This window comes from Felis catus, chromosome D2 (assembly GCF_018350175.1).
Source record: "Felis catus isolate Fca126 chromosome D2, F.catus_Fca126_mat1.0, whole genome shotgun sequence".
NCBI lineage: Eukaryota > Metazoa > Chordata > Mammalia > Carnivora > Felidae > Felis > Felis catus.
Genome location: NC_058378.1, coordinates 4,978,971 through 4,999,827, shown reverse-complemented (window position 1 = coordinate 4,999,827; position 20,857 = coordinate 4,978,971). Strand labels below are relative to the sequence as shown.

The 20,857-nt window shown below is 42.5% G+C and overlaps 2 long non-coding RNA genes across 3 annotated transcripts in view; both read left to right on the top strand.

Moving 5' to 3' along the window:
* Nucleotides 1–2,128: 2,128 nt before the first annotated feature.
* LOC123380733 lies at nucleotides 2,129–5,214 on the top strand. The gene is made up of 3 exons (XR_006586832.1): nucleotides 2,129–2,270; nucleotides 2,641–3,617; nucleotides 4,026–5,214. It is a non-coding gene; the product is annotated as an uncharacterized LOC123380733 (long non-coding RNA).
* Nucleotides 5,215–8,215: 3,001 nt separating this feature from the next.
* The window catches only part of LOC123380729, a 51,054-nt gene continuing 38,412 nt past the window's right edge, over nucleotides 8,216–20,857 (top strand). Inside the window, exons 1-2 of one of the 2 annotated variants that reach the window (XR_006586826.1) lie at nucleotides 8,216–8,440; nucleotides 9,450–9,561. This is a non-coding gene — a long non-coding RNA (uncharacterized LOC123380729). The remainder of the gene's footprint in view (nucleotides 8,441–9,449; nucleotides 9,562–20,857) is intronic. The other variant, XR_006586825.1, reaches the window with a different exon arrangement.

Here is a 20,857-nt window from a genome sequence, read left to right as displayed (position 1 = left end):
CCATCTCTGTTTTTGTTTTCACTGCTCCTCTCCTAGTTCAGATCTCCATCCTCTTACCTGAACAATTGGGAGATCTTTCCTACAGATTTCTATGTCCTGGGCTTTCCCCACTACCACTGATGCTCCATATTTACTCCCAGAGTATTTCCCGGTGTGTTTTTCTGTGATCTATTTCTCTCAGAAACTTTTTAGAGCAGGTTTATTGAAGTATAATTGACAAACCACAAAATTAAAAGTTTTAAGTGTACAATTTGGTAATTTTTAATAATTTATGAATTGTGCAGCAATCATCAAATTCTGTTTTAGACTGTGCTTTCAGTTCCAAAAGATATGTCTGCGTGTTTGTATTCAATCCCCACTCACTCTGCCAGGCCTTCCAGCAAATGCTAATGTGTATTCTGCCTCTACAGATTTGCCTTTTCTGGGCATTTCATGTAAATGGAATCGTACACTAGGTGGCCATTCCAGTCTGCCTTCTTTTACTTAGCATAATATTTTTAACATTTAGTCATGTCGTCAAATTTATTAACAGCTAATAGTGTTACGCTGTGTGGCTCTATCCCTTTTTGTCTATCCAGAAGCAGATGGACATTCATGCCGTTTTCCGATTGGGGCTCTTATGAATAATGTTGCTATGAAAATACATTTACAAGTGTTTGTGTAGGCGTATGTTTTCATTTCTCTTGAATATCTAGTTAGAAGTGGAATTGCTGCTGGATCACTTGGTAACTCTATGCTTAATCAGTCAAGGAACTGCCAGACTGTCTTCCAGGGTGGCTGTGTCATTTTGCATCCCTACAGCCATGTATGAGACTTCTAGTTTCTCTTCATCATCACCCATGCTTGTGACCGTCTTTTGATGGTAGCCACTGTGGCAGGTGTGAAGTCATGTCTCACTGTGGTTTTCATTTCCTTTTCTCTAATGGCTAATGAGGCTAAGCATCTTTTCTTGTATTGTTAGCCATTTGTATATCTTCTTCAGGGAAACATCTATTCAAACCCTTTGCATTTTTTTTTTAAGTGAGTTGTCTTCTTATTACTGGGTTGTAAAAGCACATTATTTATACCAGATACAAGTCCTTTATTGGGCTGATGGCTTGCAAACATGTTCTCCCAATCTCTGTCTTCTCTTTGCATTTCCCTGCTGGTGTTTTTAACTTTAAATGACAAAGTTTGAATTTTGATTATGTTCAGCTTGTTGATATCTTTCATTTAGGTACCCTACCTTTTGCATCCTATCTAAGAACACTTAGACCTAAAGTTATGAATTTTTTTCTCCTGTTTTCTTCCAAAAGCTTTACAGTTTTAGCCCTTAAATAAAGCTCTGTGATCCATTTTGTGCTGAGTTTTGTGAGGTCGAGACTTAAATTCATCTTTTTGCACATATATATCCAATTGTCCCTGGTATGTTCATTGAAAAGACTATCCTTTCCCCATTTGTTGAAGATTACTGTACTCTCGTAGTAAGGTTTTGATGGTTCCATCTGCCTCCTCCCCCAGTCCATTCTTTCTTGCCTGCCATTAAAGCTCTCCCATCCTCAAATCAGGGGTTCGTCCCAATTTACTCACACCCAGTGTGATCTGTCACTATCTTCTTTCCATTATTCTATACGTCTATTAACCTAAATTACTTCATTTTTAGCATGTGTTGTGTTGTCCCATTCAAGCTGGTTACTTGGTCTTACAGTATTATTCTCCCTACATATTCCTAAACCCTGCCCATTCATTCAAAATCCAGTTTCAGGGGCACCTGGCTGGCTCAGATGGAAGGGTATGAAACTCTTGATGTGGGGGTCATGAGTTCGAGTCCCACGTTGGGTGCAGAGATTACTTAAAAAGAAAGAGTAATAAACTTCAAAATCAAGCTTCAGGGCACCACCCCTGAGAAACCTTCTCTAGTGCTTCTTTGTACGCCCACGGGCTCCGATTCGGTCCCCTCGGTGGCATCTGTGCTGCTTTCTACTTTGCGTTCCTGATAATGCTTTATCCCCATTAATTATGGGGTTAGACGTCCTTTGAAGAGAGGGTTTGATTTACTTTTAATTGATCCTCAATCAGCATTTTTTGAATGAATGGGTGACTGAATAATATCACATGGAAATGCCCTTACAGGCTTCGTGGTGAGCAGTTTGCTGATTGCCAAACAGACTGCACTATCTGGATCCAAATCCCAGGGACTTCGCTAATTCTTCAGGAGGACAGTTCAACCACCTTTATCAAGAAAGACAGTTACAGAATCTGATTAAAATGTGTTTCCTTTTATCAGAAAGGTAAGACTCTTATCTGCTGTGTTTTCCGAGGCTTTGGTGACTGTTTTTGAACGCAAAGATCAAAGAGTTTTGCCAACACCCCCCCCCCCCCACCGGTTGTAAGATATATCAGAAACTTAAATGTGAGGAATATTGTATTCTAATGTGAATTATTTGAATGTGAATCCTGAACATTATTCACAGTTACTCATTTGACATTTTGAAACAGGGCCAAGACAAATGTCTTGGATTTACAGATAGTTGTGAATGTTTCCACCGGCCAGACAATATATTTCTCTTTTCGTAACAACATTTGGAAGGTAGGCACTCTTGACTCACACCTTTTCATTAGAATCTTGTTTAAGAAGCTTTTTTTTTTTTTCCTCTCTAGAAACCTACTAGCAAACTTTCCAAGGATCTGACCTCTTGAAAACACTGGATGGCTAAGAGATGCCTGACCAGGAAAGCCATTACTTTCTTACTGCAGGAATGTGCCAGCACAGGGGGGTCTTTTCAAAAGTGAGGTGGAAATTCAGGATAAAACCAGGAGATTTAAAGTAGGGTGATCTGGAGAATGACAAAAAGATCAGAGAGGGGTGGGGAGGATTATGGAAGAAAGGAGAAAAGATGAGCTGAGCTGGAGGAGAGGGTAAAGTCTTTCCATAGATTTAAATAAGCTTTGGGCAATTATCTGAACTTCCAAGGGAATTATCTGAACCACGCATCTAAATTTGTTGAGATTCCTTCATTGTAGCTAGTATCTGGTTAAGGTTTGCAAGGTAAACTCGCTTTCTTGTGCCATGAGTGGCTTACAAGTCAAAAAAGATTCAGTGAAATCTTCAAAGTAAAGCTGTGCTCGCCAAAGCAATTTGCAGGCCTGTTTACAGCTGTCCCATCTGTCTCCTAGGCTGGCTCCACGGATGCGAACTTTGGACACCACATCTGTTGTTTGAACGCGGATCTCATCTTGTCAAAAGGAACAAGGGGGCCCTCTGGCCCACGATTTTAGTCAATACCTTAGCAAGGACTTCAGAAGCTTCCCTACAAGAGAGAAGTTCTCCAAGCAACTCGTGGACAGTGAAATAATTAAAGAGATCCACAAGCATAACGCTTGCCAGAAACATCATTAGAAGCATCATTTGGAATTCCGTATTATAACGTGGCTCAGCACGTTAAACACACCCAGACACAAATAAATTTGAAGCACTCGGATAATCGGCTTGTAAATTGAAACAGATAACGAGAAGGGAGAATTTGGCAAAGAGCTCGGAGTCAGGAGAAGAGGCAAATTCCCCAGGGCTCTCCCAAAGGCTCCCTTTATGGATGTTTGAATTTGGGCCTTACTCCGCATAGTAGATGGCAGCATAAGTAAGTTCTTTCTCGAGCTGGTTTTTCTCACTCCATTCCAGAGTCAGATAGTTTTAGAGTCCACGGTGGGGGGGGGGGGGGGGAGAGAAAGAAATTCACTGGGAGGAAACGACTTTGTAGTTACCTGATGAAGCAATAGGAATCATAGGACTTTCATTGAGCTGCTGGGGGTAAAGTGGATTGCTGGCCTTTTATCTTTTATCTCCGAAATGGGTCCCCTGGCAGTGAGTTTGTTAAATCTGACACATTTTGAATTTGGCTTTTTAAAATGCAAATTTAGTAGCCAATGGTTTTATCTTCCTGGGTACCTACGTTTTCACATTTTGAAGGGACTGCTTTTCAAGGGTGTATTGTTTAATGCTCTTTTAATAATGTGGTATTCAGCATTCAGTTTTCTTTTTGTAACAGGTTCAGTTGGACACAGAAGGTGCGCTTACGAAACGGACAGAAATGAAATCTGAGAGAAATACGCGGGCCCTTTGTGAGGTGTGGAGATACATTTCGAAAAGAGCCCTGGGAACAAGGAAAGGAAGTTTATGGGAAACATTTAAAAGGAGCAATCACCTGGGCCCAGGTACCATTACTTTTCTCTCCTTACTAATTTTATGAAGTGTTTTGACTGAGAAACAAACCCTCGTACACACAACACACACATCTGTTGTCTGAAGGGCCCCTCACGGCCCTCCTGATGCAGATTGTTTCATACGAGGTTGACGGGACAACTGTTCGATTTCCGGTGGTTTCACATTTTTTGTGGTTTTATTTTAGACGGTACGTTGTCAGATCCCATCATCTTTAGCAATCGGTTGTTTTCGCAGAAGCGAATTTAACTTTCATGCATTGGTTGCATTTCCTTCCTCAGTTACTAATTACCGAAGATTAATGTTTTCAAACGAGGCCTTCTCTCCATGTAATCCATCTCTCCTTCCTGCTTCCATCCAGCAGGAAGCCTGCGGAAAGAGGTCATAATCCTCTGGTTTGCGACGCTATCGTCTCTGACACCGGGGATGTTTCGTGTGCAGTGACTGCAGTCAGAATCTTTGTGAGCAACTGGAAAGTGGAGATGGTGGGGGGAAAAAAAATTAAAGTAGGTTTTCTTCGGTGGGTGAATGAACTGGGCTGGATTCTTGGCTCAGCGCGGGAAGGACCTGCCTTTCAAAGGACGGCCTTGACGCTCACTGACGCGCAATGTGCCACACCGTGCGGTACCCTGTTAACTCTACCCAAGCGCCAGTTTCTTTACTATCCACTTCCTGTCTCTCAGTCACGCTGACTCTATGAATTATAACCCAGACAGTAGTGCTCTTCCTGGGCTGGGCCCTCCTGGAAATTTCTCCTGTCTTGCGGACATGCAGGTATGGATCAGTTGTTGTCTATGTCCATGCAATTATCCTTTTTGATATATGCACTCCTATTACTTTTATAACTTTTTGGGCAACTTTTATAATTTTATGACAATTAGCAGGTTCCATTTCAAAATCCTTTTAGTGGGTCACCTCGGTGGCTCAGTCGGTTGAGTGTCTGACTTCGGCTCAGGTCATGATCTCACGGTTCAGTTCCTGAGTTTGAGCTCGGCTTCAGGCTCTTTGCTGAGAGCGTGGAGTCCCTTCAGATCCTCTCTTCTCCTTTATCTGCCCCTCCCTTTTTGGTGCTCTCTCTCAAAAATAAACACTTAAAAAATGAAATTCCTTATAGTGATTCACTTCTAGTTGTCTGCAAATTATTACTTATTTTCATTTTTTTTTTTCCTCTTAGGGGAAACCTCCAATGAGAAGTTCTTCTTTTTTCTTTTTCTTTTGTGCAACTGACACCTGACAATGCCTGGTTCGTAGCCTGATTCAAGGTGTCATGACTATTTATCGTCAGGCTACAGGGTTGGGTGTTAACCCAGCAAGTATGTTTCCAGAAAGTTGCCTGTAAATTATGTATCTAAAGCCCTGATTCAACACTCTGATTTGGTAACATTTAAATCTAACATGTGCAAATGTTCAGAAGACACCATAAGTACACTATTTGGAAGGGAGATATTTTATGTTTTTCCCAAAGAACCTAAAATCGTTTTAAAAACAAAGATGGTCCAGAGTTCATTAGCCATCATGTAACTGAAATGGTGATTTGCACAGTCTTTAAGGTAAATAATATGACATGCTTTATTCCTTAGAACTACTCTGTTGATTCTTATGAAGAAATAAAACAACTTCTGTATTCATGTTTATAGGCTAAAAGCTCATATATTTTTATTTTTTGAAATATAATTGACATGAAACATTTAAAATTTTTTTTTTCTACGTTTATTTATTTTTGGGACAGAGAGAGACAGAGCATGAACGGGGGAGGGGCAGAGAGAGAGGGAGACACAGAATCGGAAACAGGCTCCAGGCTCTGAGCCATCAGCCCAGAGCCCGACGCGGGGCTCGAACTCACAGACCGCGAGATCGTGACCTGGCTGAAGTCGGACGCTTAACCGACTGCGCCACCGAGGCGCCCCAACATGAAACATTTTAGTTTTCAGAAGTACAATGGTCTCACACCTCTATATACTATGAAATGATCACCACAATGTCTCGTTAACATCCACCACCGTACATAGTTATGAGGATTTTTTCTTGTGAAGAGAACTTCTAAGATTTATTCTTAGTAACTTCCAAATGTACAATACATTATCATGTATTTTTAATTCAAATAATTAAAATTTTGGAACAATGCAATAGAGAGATAATTTTTTGACTCAGACACGTGTAAACATTTATTTTTATTTGCATATATGGAGAGCTTTACAAAAATTATTAAAGCAAATAGGAATATTCATTTTCAGAAAAAGGGTTTTGAATGCCCCTACACTCTTGGGAGACTAAAAGGCATTTCTTTATTTCTATGTCTTGTGACCAGTCAAAAGGAAATCAGTCCTCAATTTTAAGAAATTTGTTCCTAACTTAGGACCTAAAAGTTGTTTGCCCTGAGGCATTTATATGAATTTAAACCCTTTTCCTCATGGATTTTACATCTCTTTTAGAGGCTCTAATTAGTTATATGGAAATACTGCGAACACATGGAAAGTTCTGCAAATGTACAATGTGATTATCATTACTTATTTAAGGTTAAAGAAAAATATACGGAACACTTGCCATTAAGAATAAACAAAGACAGGGGCCCCTGGGTGGCTCAGCCGGTTGAGCGTCCGACTTTGACTCAGGTCATGATCTCGCAGTTTGTGAGTTCAAGTCCCACATTGGGCTCTCTGCCGATAGCTCGGAGCCTGGAGCCTGCTTCGGATTCTGTGTCTCCCCTTCTCTCTCTGCCTCTCCCATGTTCATGCTCTGTCTCTCTCTGTGTCTCAATAATAAATAAACATTAAAAAATAATTAAAAAAAAAAGAATAAACAAAGAGGATACCTGGCTGGCTCAATTTAAAAAGTGAGTGACTCTTGATCTCAGGGTTGTGAGTTTGAGCCCCAGGTTGTGTATAGAGATCATTAAAGACGATAAGAAGTTATAACTCAGGCCACCTGGGTGGCTCAGTCGGTTAAGCGTCCAACTCTGGATTCTCAGGCCATGATCTCGTGGTTCCTGAGTTCAAGCATCACGTCAGGCTCAAACAGAGACTTCCTGGGGTTCTTTCTTTCTCTCTGCCCCTCGCCTGCTCTTTTTGTCTCTCTCAAAATAAATAAACATTTGAAAAAAAAGGACTTATTACTCATTGGAAAATAATGGAAATTCCTAGGTCTATAAATAAATAGCTCGATAGATAATTAGAAAAATAGGGAGGGGCACCTGGGTGGTTCAGTCAGTTAAGTGTCAGACTTCAGCTCAGGTCGTGATCTTGAGGTCTGTGAGTTCAAGCCCTGTGTCGGGCTCTGTGCTGATAGCTCGGAGCCTGGAGCCTGCTTTGGATTCTGTGTCTCCCTCTCTCTCTGCTCCTCCCCTGCTCACACTCTATCTCCCAAAAATGAATAAACATTAAAAAAAATTAAAAAAATAAAAACAGGGGGAAGACAAGCTTTTATTTTTTTGTAAAACATTAACCAATTTGTTGAAGGTGTAGTGGTTAAAAATTGCCATTTTCCTTTACAGTGTAGATTCTCTTAGGCACGAATCATCAATGGATATTAAATCTACAGAGAAAAAGATTGATGAGAAGCAGGACATATACTATGGTCACCACATTTCCCCCTGCAGAGACTAATGAGTAGTTGCAAAGGGGGAAATTAATAACTATACAGTGGAGAAACAGAACCACACTGTAACTAGGTGACAGAAATGGATACCACCATCCAGGAGGTGATGGGCCTCGTACCCTCCAACTGTGGTAACCGGGGAATTGTCACCTATGATTTGTCCTGCAGGGATACATAAACTGAATCTTATCGTGAGAAAACATCAGAAACACCCCAAGGGAAGGAAATATAAAATGACTGGTCTGTGTTCTTCAAAAATGCCAATGTCATAAATTTTTAAAAAAGGGGGGGTGGGGAAGAAGAAATAAAGCGGAGCAACCCCATCTGATTAAAGGAAACAAGAGGTCAGGACAACTAAACGTCACATACAAGCCTCAGCTGGAGCGTAGGGCGAGGCTCCTGTAGGGCGTGATCTCCCGTGGTCTGCAGTTCCGCTTCCGCTCTGTCAGTTACCTTGGACCCTCGGACCGGAAGCAGATGATCCTCCCCGGCCCGCAGGTCAGAGGCGGTGCGAGCCTGAGCTAGGGCTGCACGCCCGCGCCTGCGCAGTCCACACTTCCGGCACCCAGGCGCGCATTTTCTCCTCTCCCGCCGCTGTAGCCAGAAGGGTGAGCCTTCCCATACGCTCATTACGTTCTGTCGTTCCAGGTAGTCTGTCTTATCATGGGCTGTTGCTGTTACTCTTGTAGGGTGCCTCATTTATAAATCGAACTTCATCCTGGGCGCGTATGCACAGGGGAGAACCGGGTATGCGGGGGTGGGTGCCGTTCCAGGTTTCAGGCCTCCCTGGGGTCTTGGAACGTGCCCCCCCGCCCCCGATAAGAGGGGGTTACTGTGCATTATTGGAAAAACTGACAAAACTGGGCAATGTATGAACGGTTCGATTTTAAAAGTTACTGCATTCATGCTAAATTTTGGAGTTAATAGCTGAGCACTCATTACAAAAGAAAATCATTTTGTTAGAGAATACACACTGAAGTATTAGGAAATGAGGAAACATACAACGTATTATCATGAATCAAAAAAAGCATATACATGCGTTATATAGCTCTATATACTACAGAGATACAACTATTTCTATATAAATAGATATATAACATGTAACATATGCATAGTGGCCTGTATAGGATATAAATTAGAATATAGAATACATATATTTTACACTATATGTAATGTATATATAATGTGCATGTATGGAGAGAAAGAATACATACAGCAAAAATATTAAAAATGTTAAAGATTTGTGAATCTGAGTAAAGTGCATTTGGGAATCCTCTACATTCTTCTCTGGGTCTGAAATTATGTCGCAAAAATTGTTTTTAAAATGTGATACAGTTTTGGCAGCTACACTCGTATGTAATACATAAGAAAATATGTATGCCTGCGTGTGTATATATTTTTTGGTGGGATGTTTCTGCTGGAATCATGGTCTGGAGAAGTATTTCTCCTCTGGTTGGTAAGGTAATCTGAGGTCTTTCTGGCTTCTGGTAGATGCCCATTAACTATTTGAGTGCATAAATGAGTTAGTGTCCAGCTGGTCTCCCTTACCTGGTCTTCCCTCGTTACTGCAGAGGTTTCTAGTCACCCTGACAGGTGTTCTCTCGTGGACATTTTGCAGCGTTCCAGCCTGAGAAAGCATTTTGAACTCTGTTCTCAGGTGCCGTTACTCATTCCGTGCCTACGACCTGTGCCATCCGCATGTGGAAAAAGCATTGATTGCTCATTTTTGTCTACGTTCAGAAAGGGACGAGTGCTAAAGTTTCCTCCAGGTTGGTAGTCACCCTCTCCAGGGGCATCTCTTCTAACAGCTTTGAAAACTGTCGATCTTTGAGAGTCCTGTGTCTTTGGTTTATCCCTGAGAAGGATGGGATGGGATGGGATGGGATTGGCCAGAGAGGAAAGAGGATGTGCGGGAACCTGCCAGTAACAAATCATCAGTGGAGGGAGTGAGGCCTAGATACGGCAGAGCAAAGTAGAAATTCTGGCAAAACAGATTCAGGTACAACAGGAGGGAGTCACCACTCAGGCTTGGCCAGATTGCGTCGCAGCGAGGGCTGGGGACGGAGGAGGCCAGTGGCTTGTCCCGGTGGTGGGGTCCTGGTGGAGCCACATATCGGGAGACTCCAGACTCCGTGTTAAGGGCCAGCAGGTGGGTTGGCAGGTGTGTCCACAGGTGAGCCGGTGCTGGGCTGTCTAGTAATGCGGGATCTCCCGGATGTAATCTGTGACAGGCACTGTCCAGGAGCGTGGGTTTAATCTACTGAATTACAAGCTCTCTTAAGCCTTGAAATCTGTGTTTTTAATGAGTAACCCAGATGACTCTTATCAGGCAAGTAATAAAACTCAGCTGAAAGGAGAGGTGCCAGAATGCTTTAAAACGGGTTTAAGGGTGCTGTGAGCAAATTAAAAAGAAAAGAGAGTAGATGTTTTTTTTTAAATCCTGTTTCGATTTTGAGTAAAATTGTAAACAGAGAGCCATGTAGTTTCACTGTCTCTTCTCTACGTTTCCAAAGTTCACAGAGTTCATCTGAAAATACGGAAACCGTGAAAACATCTGGCCCCAAGGTTTTTGGATAAGAGACCCAAATAACTATGGTCCCAGAACTCTGCCAAGAGAAGGGCTAGCGTTTATTGAACTGAACCATGGTCCCGGGCGTTGTAGGAAGAGCCTCCAGGACAACCCCAGGGGCGTGTTTGGCAGTATAAACATTCCTCATTTTACAGATAAAGGAAAGTGAAGCTGCAGGAATTTAACCTAAATGTTACAGTTCACACTTCTTGTTAAATGACAGAGGAGGGATTCAGTCCTAGGCTGTCTGACTCCATAGTACACATGTTCCCTATGCCATTATTCAGAACAAAAAAGAACACAAAAAACCAGAGACAAAATATAAAAATTTCACCCTTCTGCATACCCAGTGATTTGGAGAGCGACAGTAAATATGGCTCGCTTTTCGTACCCCCTTGAGAGAGTGGACTGAACCAGAGGGCTCCTTGTCCTGCCCTCCCTGTAAGTGACAGAGAACCAGAGTCTTCTGTGTCTGCAGGACACTTTTCAAGCATCCACAGCAGCACAGAAGAGGAGAACTGGCTTAGAAATAGCAGGTCCTGGGGCGCCTGGGTGGCTGTCATTGAGCATCCGACTTTGGTTCGGCTCACAATCTCACGGTTTGTGAGTTCAAGCCCCACATTGGGCTTGCTGCTGTCAGTGCAGAGCTTGCTTCGAATTCTCTCTCTCTGTCTGCCCCTCCCCTATGCATGCTTGCTCTGTCTTTCAAAAATAAATAAATAAATAGATAAAAATAAACCTGGAGGAAAAAAAAAAAAGAAAAGAAAGGAAATAGCAGGTCCTGGTCTCTGGCCCTCCAGAGTAGGAATCACGTCTGAGACTAATGATGTAGCTAGCTCGGTGCCTGGGGTAGCTTGTGAACCTCCGGAGGAGGGTTTGAGAGCAGACCATCCTTGGAAAACTGAGTGTGGATAACTGAACAGTCAGCCCCATAGTTTACCAATGTGATTTCCCATTTGGGAAGTCCCTGTGGACTGGTTGGGAACGTATTCCGAGAAAACCATCTGTTACGCCACCTGAACGCTCACCTCACCCATACGTTCTCACTTGGGTGTTTGTGCGCCTGTGCACGCGCGCACACGCACACAGAAAGGGTCACAGTTAAAAAAAAACAAAACAAACCTTCCTTTTTCTGAGAAAGAACAAGGATTACCCTCTTCCTGCCATTAGGATCTAAATCAGTAGTCTTCAGAGTAGAGTGTGGGAAGAAAATACTAGAACTTACATTTATATTTCTTCTCTCATTGTTTTAAAATTTTGGTGTTTTATACAGTGCATCATATCATTTCTACTTCTAAATAAATATACACGTATTAAAAAGGGTCAGAAATGAAGCCAGGAGTCCACTGAGCCAAAGAAATGAATGTTTTTTCATTTAGAAAATAGCTGGAAGGACTGCGGTAGATAGAGGGTATCTGGCATTCCGTCTCCGGGGCTTTCGGACCCAAGGTTCACACCAGGGCTCGGCTTCTGGTTGTGTACATCGGGCTCCACACACCTCTAGGGGGCGCCCTTTCCGTCATGGTCGTTACAGATTTGCACGGTCGGTCGTCCTGTGTCCCGGCAGATGGCAGTGAAGCGTCTGGAGGAAAGGGCGGCTCTTCTCTGAGTGAGCCCGCACCCCTGGCTCCCGCACATGGTACCTCCTCCTGCACCTGTGCGCCTACCCAGAGACTGTGAGCGTGGGGCCACGAAACCATGTACTCGGCTCCCTCAGTCCTGAGAGGTCTTCAGCATTGCAGAGAAACGATGTTAGACTTGGACTACCGTGTTGCTGAAACAAGGCTCACCAGATTGACACCATTTCCTGAATTTACCGATCTATTGATAGTCATGAATACTGCTATTGAAAAAACACTGCCCTCTATAATGTGTTTTTTATAAACCTGTGCTTGCTCCTAGTGAGCCCCTGCAAACCATCAGCTTAAATAGCTGTTTCAGATTTTTTTCTTTTCCTGAGAATTATGTAAATCCATTATTGTGGGGTTTCTGGAACATACCGCTTCTTAAAAATGTGACATCTACCCTGGTCTTCTACACTTCTCCAAGTCTGCCTTGTTTCTAAAATCTCCCAGTATCTTCATGTGATCCATCCGAATCCATAAAATGAAGCTCACTTTCTGGGGCTTTATGCTTTCTTCGCATCTCAGCTTTCAGTTTCCTCCTCCTCCTTTTCACTTTAACGGCTCACCTTTGGAATGGAGGAGAGAGAAAAAAAATGAGAATAAGGAAGCTCTGTCTTTTCTGCCATTATATTACATACCTTAATGCAATCTCTGCCAGCAAATGGGAGCATTTCTTTGGCTGGTGTTTTAGTTATGCCCTCTGTAAGATAGGTTTCCTCAGCTGGTTAACTGACATCTTTTAGACACAGAGCCTGACGTTTTTAAGCTTGTCTGATACATCTTTCAGATCGTGGACATCTCTGTTGTAGTTTTTTAAAGTTGACAAATAATTGGCATACAATATCGTATTCGTTGCAGGTATATAATATAGTGACTCCATATTTATATATCTTATGAAATGGTTACCACAATGAGTCTAGTTACCATCTGTCACCATACAACGTTGTTAACGTTATTACTGATTATATTCCCTATGCTGTATGTTACATCCCCGTGTCTTATTGATTTGATAGCCGGAAGATTATACCTCTTAATCCCCTTCACCTGCTTCCCCTGACCCCCTACTCCCTTCCTGTCTGGTAACCCATCAGTTTGTTTTTTGTATTTATGAGTCTGATTTTGCTTTGTTCTGTGTGTTCATATGTTTTGTTTTTTTAGATTCTACATGTAAATAATACGGTGTCTGTCTTTGATGTATTTTGTGTAACCTGATAACCTCCTAGGTCCACCCATGTTGTCACAGACAATAAGATCTCATTCTTCTTTATAGCTAAGCAATATTCTATTATATATATTGTATATGTCACGTCTTCTTTCTTCCTTCATCTAGTGATGGACAGTTAATTTCCTGCAGTATCTTAGCTATCGTAAAGCAGTGAACATAGGGGCATATACGTCTTTTCGAATTAGTGTCTTTGTTTTCTTCGCATAAATACCTAGAGGTAGAATTGTGGGACCATATGGCAGTTCTGTTTTTAACTTTCTGTGGACCCTTCATATTGTTGGCCATAGTGGCTGTACCAGTGTGCATTCCCACTAACAGTGCGTGAGAGTTCCCTTTTCTCTGAGTTGTGGACATTTCTAGGGAGTAAATACTGTATTTTCTCTCCACTCTAATTTCTTAGAAGATGGCCATTATTATGAGATGCAAAATAGTATACATCTGGTCAATATAAAGCTCAGTGTTTCAAAATCCTATGGAATTTTACTTTGAAGAAAGAAATGTAAACATTTAAATAACTAACAATGGAGTTCCCACTAAATGAGCAAGTATACTTAGTCACAGTATCACATTCAGCAAGACATATTTACCGTGTACCCACAGAGATTTATTTGGAAAGGTAAGGATACGAAGATTTCATTATGAACATGCCCAGAGGAAGAGTCTTTAGTTTGTACATTTGGTTTACTTTTTAATTTATGTTCTCATCCAAGGAAATTCTGTGCAGAGAAAATACCTGTAATCAAGTCCGAGCTCTGCCATGTACCAGCCATGCGAACTTGAGTAAATTACTTGTCTACTCAGAGCCTCAGTTTTCTCATCTATAATTTGGGAAACATAACATCTCTCTCAAAAAGTAGATGTGAGGATTAAATCCTGTAACTTGCAAAGGGACCGCCTGCATTTCTTGAAACCCACTGCATGAATGGAGAATTTACACACGTGTGTGTATTGGCGTGTAGGTCCCTTTCTCTGTGCCACCTCGGTAGGGGACTTTGTTCTGTCCCACTGAACATCCCTCCTTTCTCTGACTCTAAGAAATTTCAAGGAAATCCTGTGCTCAGCCTTCCAATCATCTTTCTCCTGAGACTGAAGTTTGTTTCAGTTTTGTTTTAGAAAGAGCAGAGATCGCGAGGACGGATGGAGCACAATCCCGGATCTCATGTTTCCTGAACTATGAAAATATTCTAGGACTGTGCTTGCTGTTTTCTCAGGCATAGCGCTTTGCTTCATTTAAGGGGCAAAAAATTAGAATTAATCCCAGCTAAACAGGAACTCCTTAATAAGCTCCCATTAGGGGGTGCCATGTGGCTCACAGGACTATTATTAAGCATTTATATAGCACTTTGTATTGACAAAGTAGTTTATAATTACTTTTATAAGTAATTTATAATTCACAGAGACTCTCTGAGCTAAATTGGTATTGTTAGGCGATACAGAGGTAGTTACCTAAGTCATAGAATTTGCCTAAGGCTTCAAAGAGGAACCTCAGAGCCCTCTCCCTTCCAGAAACAAATGCAGGCTCACCCTCTTTCTCCTAAGGAAAAACAAAAAAAGAGGTAAAACGGAATGGCAGTGCCTTACTTATCAGTCACATTACAGGGTCACTTTAATTTGTGTGCATGTCTTTAGAGTGACTATCTACTGTTTGAACTCTGCTTTTTGGACTAGATGCTTAAAGCCTTTTTGTCTGGCTCCTCGGCCCGCATCAGAAACATCTTTCACAAGAACCTAAGTGAAATAAGGAAGTTTCTTTCCAAAAACAAACCTTTTCATCATGCATCCCAACCCTTACCACTCTGCAATTAGTAGTGCATTCCCTGTAGGCAGTAGTTTAAGGGGTGCGGTAAGAAGCGAGGTTCTTCCTGTGGAAGTCTGGAAGCCCTCACACTGGGCTACAAGTGGGACGCCCCTCCCCCACCTCTCACAAATGAGTCCTTCTTCCCTGCGTCAAGAAGTCTAATGCATAAAAGGGCATTTTCTTTCTTTGCAAGTCAACTCAGTTACCCGTGAAGAGGTTCCCTCCTGTGAACTAGCTCCATGCCCTTCCTCGTGCTTATCCACACTGGGTCCCAGCACCTGACTGCTGTGTGCCCGGGGCTGGTCAGAACCCAGCATGCAACCTGCTTTCAAATGGTTTAGCAAAAAATAAGTAAATGCATTTCAGAAAATAACACATTTGCATAATCTGCATGGTGATGTTTTGTATGTGTTTGCATTCTATATTTACTGATATATTTGGCAGACAGATGGTCTGGTTAAAAAAACTATATATTTAGATATTCATACGTTTGTTATATATAATATATACATATATCTAAGGTAATAACGTGTATTATACGTAAATATATATATACTCTATAATATCTATAATATAGGTATTGCTTTACATATGACAAACATTTTAGTACATATATTTTATACTAATATTGATGTGGAAACTTCTATATAGATAATGTATAAATGTTATACCTATGATATCTATAACACATGTTTACACATTATATATAAATATATAACAAGCATTTTTTCCTGAACCATATATGGTTTATGTAAATGTGCTAGTTTTAGATTAAAAGGATAAATTTATTTTCTGTTGTTGAAACCACTTGAGAGCAAATTTCAGACATCATGACACTCGAGATACTTCACCTTTTCACATGGCACGTGTCCCTGAGGAACAAGGGCATTCTGTCTATCGCTGTGTTACGATGATCACACCTGAAAAACATAACAATGATTCCTGATGTGATCTAACACCCAGCGTATACTAAAATCTCCCCAGTTGTGGCAAGAATCTCTCCGACAGCTGTTTTGACTCTGGAGTCAGATTGGGTTCAGCTCCTACATTTGATTTCAAGCTTATTTGACCGCCAAACCCTCTCGTCCTCCGACAAGCATTCCTTGCAGGGAGTGCTTGTTGGAACACACCCAGAGAGTCACGAATGCAGAGCACAGTAAACGTTCTTGAAGAACACAGATCCGGCACAGGACAGGCACAGAGTGTGGCTGGAGTAACAAGTTAGGGAAGGAGACGTGAGTTGGGAGAGCTGAAGCCAGACCAGCCGAGGAGGCTTGGGCAAGGCATTTATTGCTTATCGGGCAGATGCAGCGGCCGGAGCTAAAAATAAGTGCAACAAGACGAAATGGCGGCCCCAGGCACACGTGTTTCTTTCTGTACAAGTTATTTCTCTGGATTTGTGTGTGTGCTAACCACGAATACCTATCCGGACAATCCCGTCAACCCAAAGAGCTGTCCACAGGCACGCACACACCCACGCACGCACTTACGTGGGGAGGGAGAGAGAGAGAAGGAAAGAAAGAATGGAAGGAAGGGTGGAGGGAAGATACTGCCGTTAATGGATTGGTCATCTCAGGAGAAAATCTGCAAAATATGGAAAGGGAGAAAGAAGAAAAAACAGTGGGTAGATGAATTGTTGACTTGTGATGAATATTCTATCTCGAGGATAACTTAAGGTGAAAGTTCATTCTTGGAGACTTTGGAACTCAGGGCAGGGAAAGCCAGGAAGAGGGAAGAGGAAGCGAATATGTCAGCAATTCCAGGAGATAAGTGGCCTACGTAGGAATGAGAGCTTTGCCGTTGCGTGTTGTTCTTTACTCGAAATACTCTTGCTATTCAAGATCTGGGCCTTGCTTGGACATAATCTGTCACTCTTGCCAAATATGTGTGGTATTTTGGGGATGTGGACAAATCTCCACAGGAACTTGGCTGAGAGCTGCAGGTCTATTTTTACCTCCAAAGGCAAACAACAGGGCATTAACTTGTTCTGCCACTTAGCACTTAACATGTGAACCACAGCGCACCAGTCTGGTGTGGTCCTTTACGAACAGAAGTTAGACTGACGCCATCTGTTTCATAGGCTTTGGTCTTTCTAAGGTTTACAAAGAAGGAGATCAGGTTGTAAGGCTGGATAAACCCTCAGAGATACAACTCCTTTGTTTAATAAATGAGGAAGACTTGATTCAGAGGAAAGAGCACAGGGTGGAAAGCCCGGGAATTAATTAGCTATGGAGTTGTGGGCAAATCACATCACCTAGTCTGCAGATTGATGCAGTTGACTGTGTGAAGTTCCAAGGGTCATCTTGAATTCCTCTTCCAAGATCCAACAACGTATGATTTTGTTTGTAGGAAATGGGACAATTTAAGTAGTTTTTGCTATTATTCTTCATATGGAATTGTGGAGTTTGGAATTTTTTCTTTCTTTTTTCTCTGGTAAAGGGTGTCAGGCCACCTTGGAAGTGGCTATGCTAAATCAAGGGGAAAGGTCCGATAATCCGCCCTCTGTCATGTCTGATTTGATGAGCCATTGGTACAGGTAATATGGAAAACAGGATATTGCATGTATAATTCAATATGGCTGCTCTCCGTGCTCATTTTCTTCAAAAATTGAAGGATGCGGGATGGGGGGTGATGGTAGCAACAGATATATATCACCTTCAAGCAAGGATTGATTCCTCACATGTCGATAGAGAGTAGGAATGGTCTAAAAGTACCTGCATGTATCGGAGATATTCCCTTGACAATTGTCTGGGCCGCTGCTATCGAAATCACTGAGTTCATGAAAGCAAGGAAAGGAAAGAGAGAGAGAGGAAGGGAGGACACATGTTCTTTTACTTACTACATAGAATTTGGGGAGGTGTGTGATAACCAGTCCATCCTTAGAGATGAAGTTGCAGTTCTCAGTGGGTAAAGGGACTTGCTTATTTTTCCACGACTAGTTTAAAATGAGGGTTCAGGTCCCAAACGGGTCCTGCCTACCTGTGTGGATGATTCACTTTCCAGAAGCACCTGCTCGGCAGTTGGCACCAGTCATTTCCCAACTCTTGGCTTGCTCTGGTCAACTGGGCCCGAGACCTGCCCTCAGGCACTTTCAGCTCTGAAACTCTGCACACAGTCCCCAGTGTCTGGAACCTGTCCCACCCGACGAAACCTACTTCCTGTGAGGAGTCTTCTCCTGACGACCCGGCCCTCAAGGGTTCTCTTTCTTTTCTACACTCCGATGGTACTTTCCGGTGTGCCTGCATTCGACACTAGTATTTAGTTGTTTCGGTTGTTTGTCCCTCCCCTCCTCTTTCCTTCCTTCCTTCCTTCCTTCCTTCCTTCCTTCCTTCCTTCCTTCCTTCCTTCCTTCCTTCCTTCCTCCCTTCCTCCCTCCCTCCCTCCCTCCCTCCCTCCCTCCCTCCCTCCCTCCCTCTTTCTTTCTTTTTTTCTTTCTCTCTCTCTCTGTCTCTTTCTTTCTTTCTTTTGTATCTTCTTCGTTTTCTTCTCAGTGGTAGGCTTCTTACCTGCCCGAGGACAACTGCCTCTCAAGAGGGGACGCATTCATGTTTATAAGAGGTATCACGTGTCATAGTTTCGTCACCAGACCTGCTGCAGACCCATCCCTCGCCATGCTCACCTGAGATTACAGGGACTTGTGCTCTGGTTTATACAGGTTTGGGGTGGGGTAGGTGGGTCTGCTGCTTCCATTGCACCGTCCTCCTCTACTCTCTGGAAAGTGACCCACATTTTCAAAGAGGAAGAAGGGCGCACCGTTTCTGCACTCCTGGCTAACGCTGACTTCACCGAGAACCTAGCTGAAAATCGGAAGGCCTTTTTCTTCCTTCTGTCTTTTGAAGACGTACACACCAAATGGGTGAAGACACAGGTCATGCATATTCACCTATGCTAGTCAATGATTTAAATATAAACAGCGAACAAAGAAGTAAAAATGAGGGGAAGCATTGATTAGTCAACCTTGTACATCCTGTTGAGAGATCAAAGGGGCCAGTGAGCAGGGATCAAAGTGCTGGGAAATATAGAATGTAGCACCCTTGTGAAGCGACGTTTCTCACGATATGGTATGACTTAATCAGAACCACTCTGTTCAACAGCTGCAGACAAGGGAAAAAACAACCCTGAAAATTATGACTTAGGCTGAGCCTGTGCTCCGTGTGCCTTTCATGCCAGAGAGTCTGTGTGACTTGTGTCAGCTCTCAGTGCAGAGGTGTTTTTGGAGAAGGCTAACTTGGGTTGCAGGTAGGTTCCTTTTAGGAATGGGCACAAAAGTACATTGTTGTAGCAGCCATACAACCACACCTAGCCTGACTCAGGTCTGCGGAACTCCAGCGTTAAGTGTGTGGGGCTTGTTCACATCACAGGAACGTGTTACTCAGCTGCTCATCTGTGAAAGGCACACACACACACACACACACACTCAGAAAACCCCTCAGAGCAATAGATGTTCAACTCAGAAAGTTACATCTGGATAGCGCTTTACGGTTTGCAGAATATTTTCACACACACCCTTTCTCTTGTTCCTCACAACCTTAAGCGAAGCTAAGTGATTTGCCATCAGACCACAGAGCCGGTAATTAAGCAGAATCGGGACTTTCATCCTGGTCTGCTGAGTGCAGTGACGCTTCTACATATGTCGGGTCATAAAATACATTTCAGAGAGAGTTCGTTGGGTTTTGAACACAAACAGTAAGGAGCTCGGAAGAGAGCCATAAATGAATGAAGGAGGTAGAATGATTGGATCTGAGCAAGGTATGGTGACAGGACTGTATTGCAAACCACTTGGTATCTAAGGTCATAAGTTTTAGGCTCTTGGCTGACCGGTCACCACTTTCTATTAAGGCAGTCAGTTCTCCAGATGCATAGAGTCGGTTAGGTTTAAGCTTCTGTTACGTGAGATTGCATTCCGGACATGCGTTCCTGAAGGGCACACAAGTCAGCAATTTCGTGTACAGATTGCCAATTAGAGTCAGCTCTTCCTGCAAGTGGCTTATCTCATTCATTATTCTACCTTTCTTTTAGTTTTATTCTTAATTTCAGGTTTGGATAACATCTTGCCGTTACTCCCGAGGTCCATGGCTTCTGTGACTCTGTTATGAAAGCCGTGAGAATTTTCTTAAATTTATCTTTGTTTTTGCTTTTATTTTCTTTCTGAACTTACTATTATTTTTAAGATTCTGTTTTCCTTCTCTTTCTTTCTCTTACGGATAATATTATCTTTGTGTTATAAAGAGTCCACCTGACTCTTTATAGGTCAGGTAGAGACCTATAAAGAGAAAAAAATTCTACCTGAGTTGCCTTTCATTTTAGAATCTCAAGGCAGAGAATTCTGTTTATTTTTAACCAAAGGTTTTATTTACTTATTTTTAATCCAAAGGTACTGAACAGTCAACACTCCCCACTTCTGCCCTATTCCTGTGCTACTGTGGCCACTCAATCTCATTCAGCTTTAACACAAACTCTGACTTGTGCAGCAGTGTTTTGTATCCTTGTTACTTCTTGTACTTTCCTCACGAATGAAGTGCAGACGAAAAGAACGTGTCTGAGACCCTGGTTTTAGCTGACTGCCTTGAGTTGGATTCCTCCGTGGCTGCTGGATCTTTCCTCCATGCCGGTTTTGGTGTTCTATAGAAATACAGATTCGTTTCCTTCATGTGGTCAGATTGTATCACTCCCGTTCCCATTTTTAGACGATGGCCTCCAATAGGCTTCCACTTCCCTGATCTTAAATTTCTCCATGGTGTGTATTAATTTTCTTAGGGATCCAAGAGCCTGGAGACATTTCCTGAGGACGTGCTATTATGACTGTGGTGACAATGAGTGTGGTGGGCTCGGGGTCCTGGTGTGCATC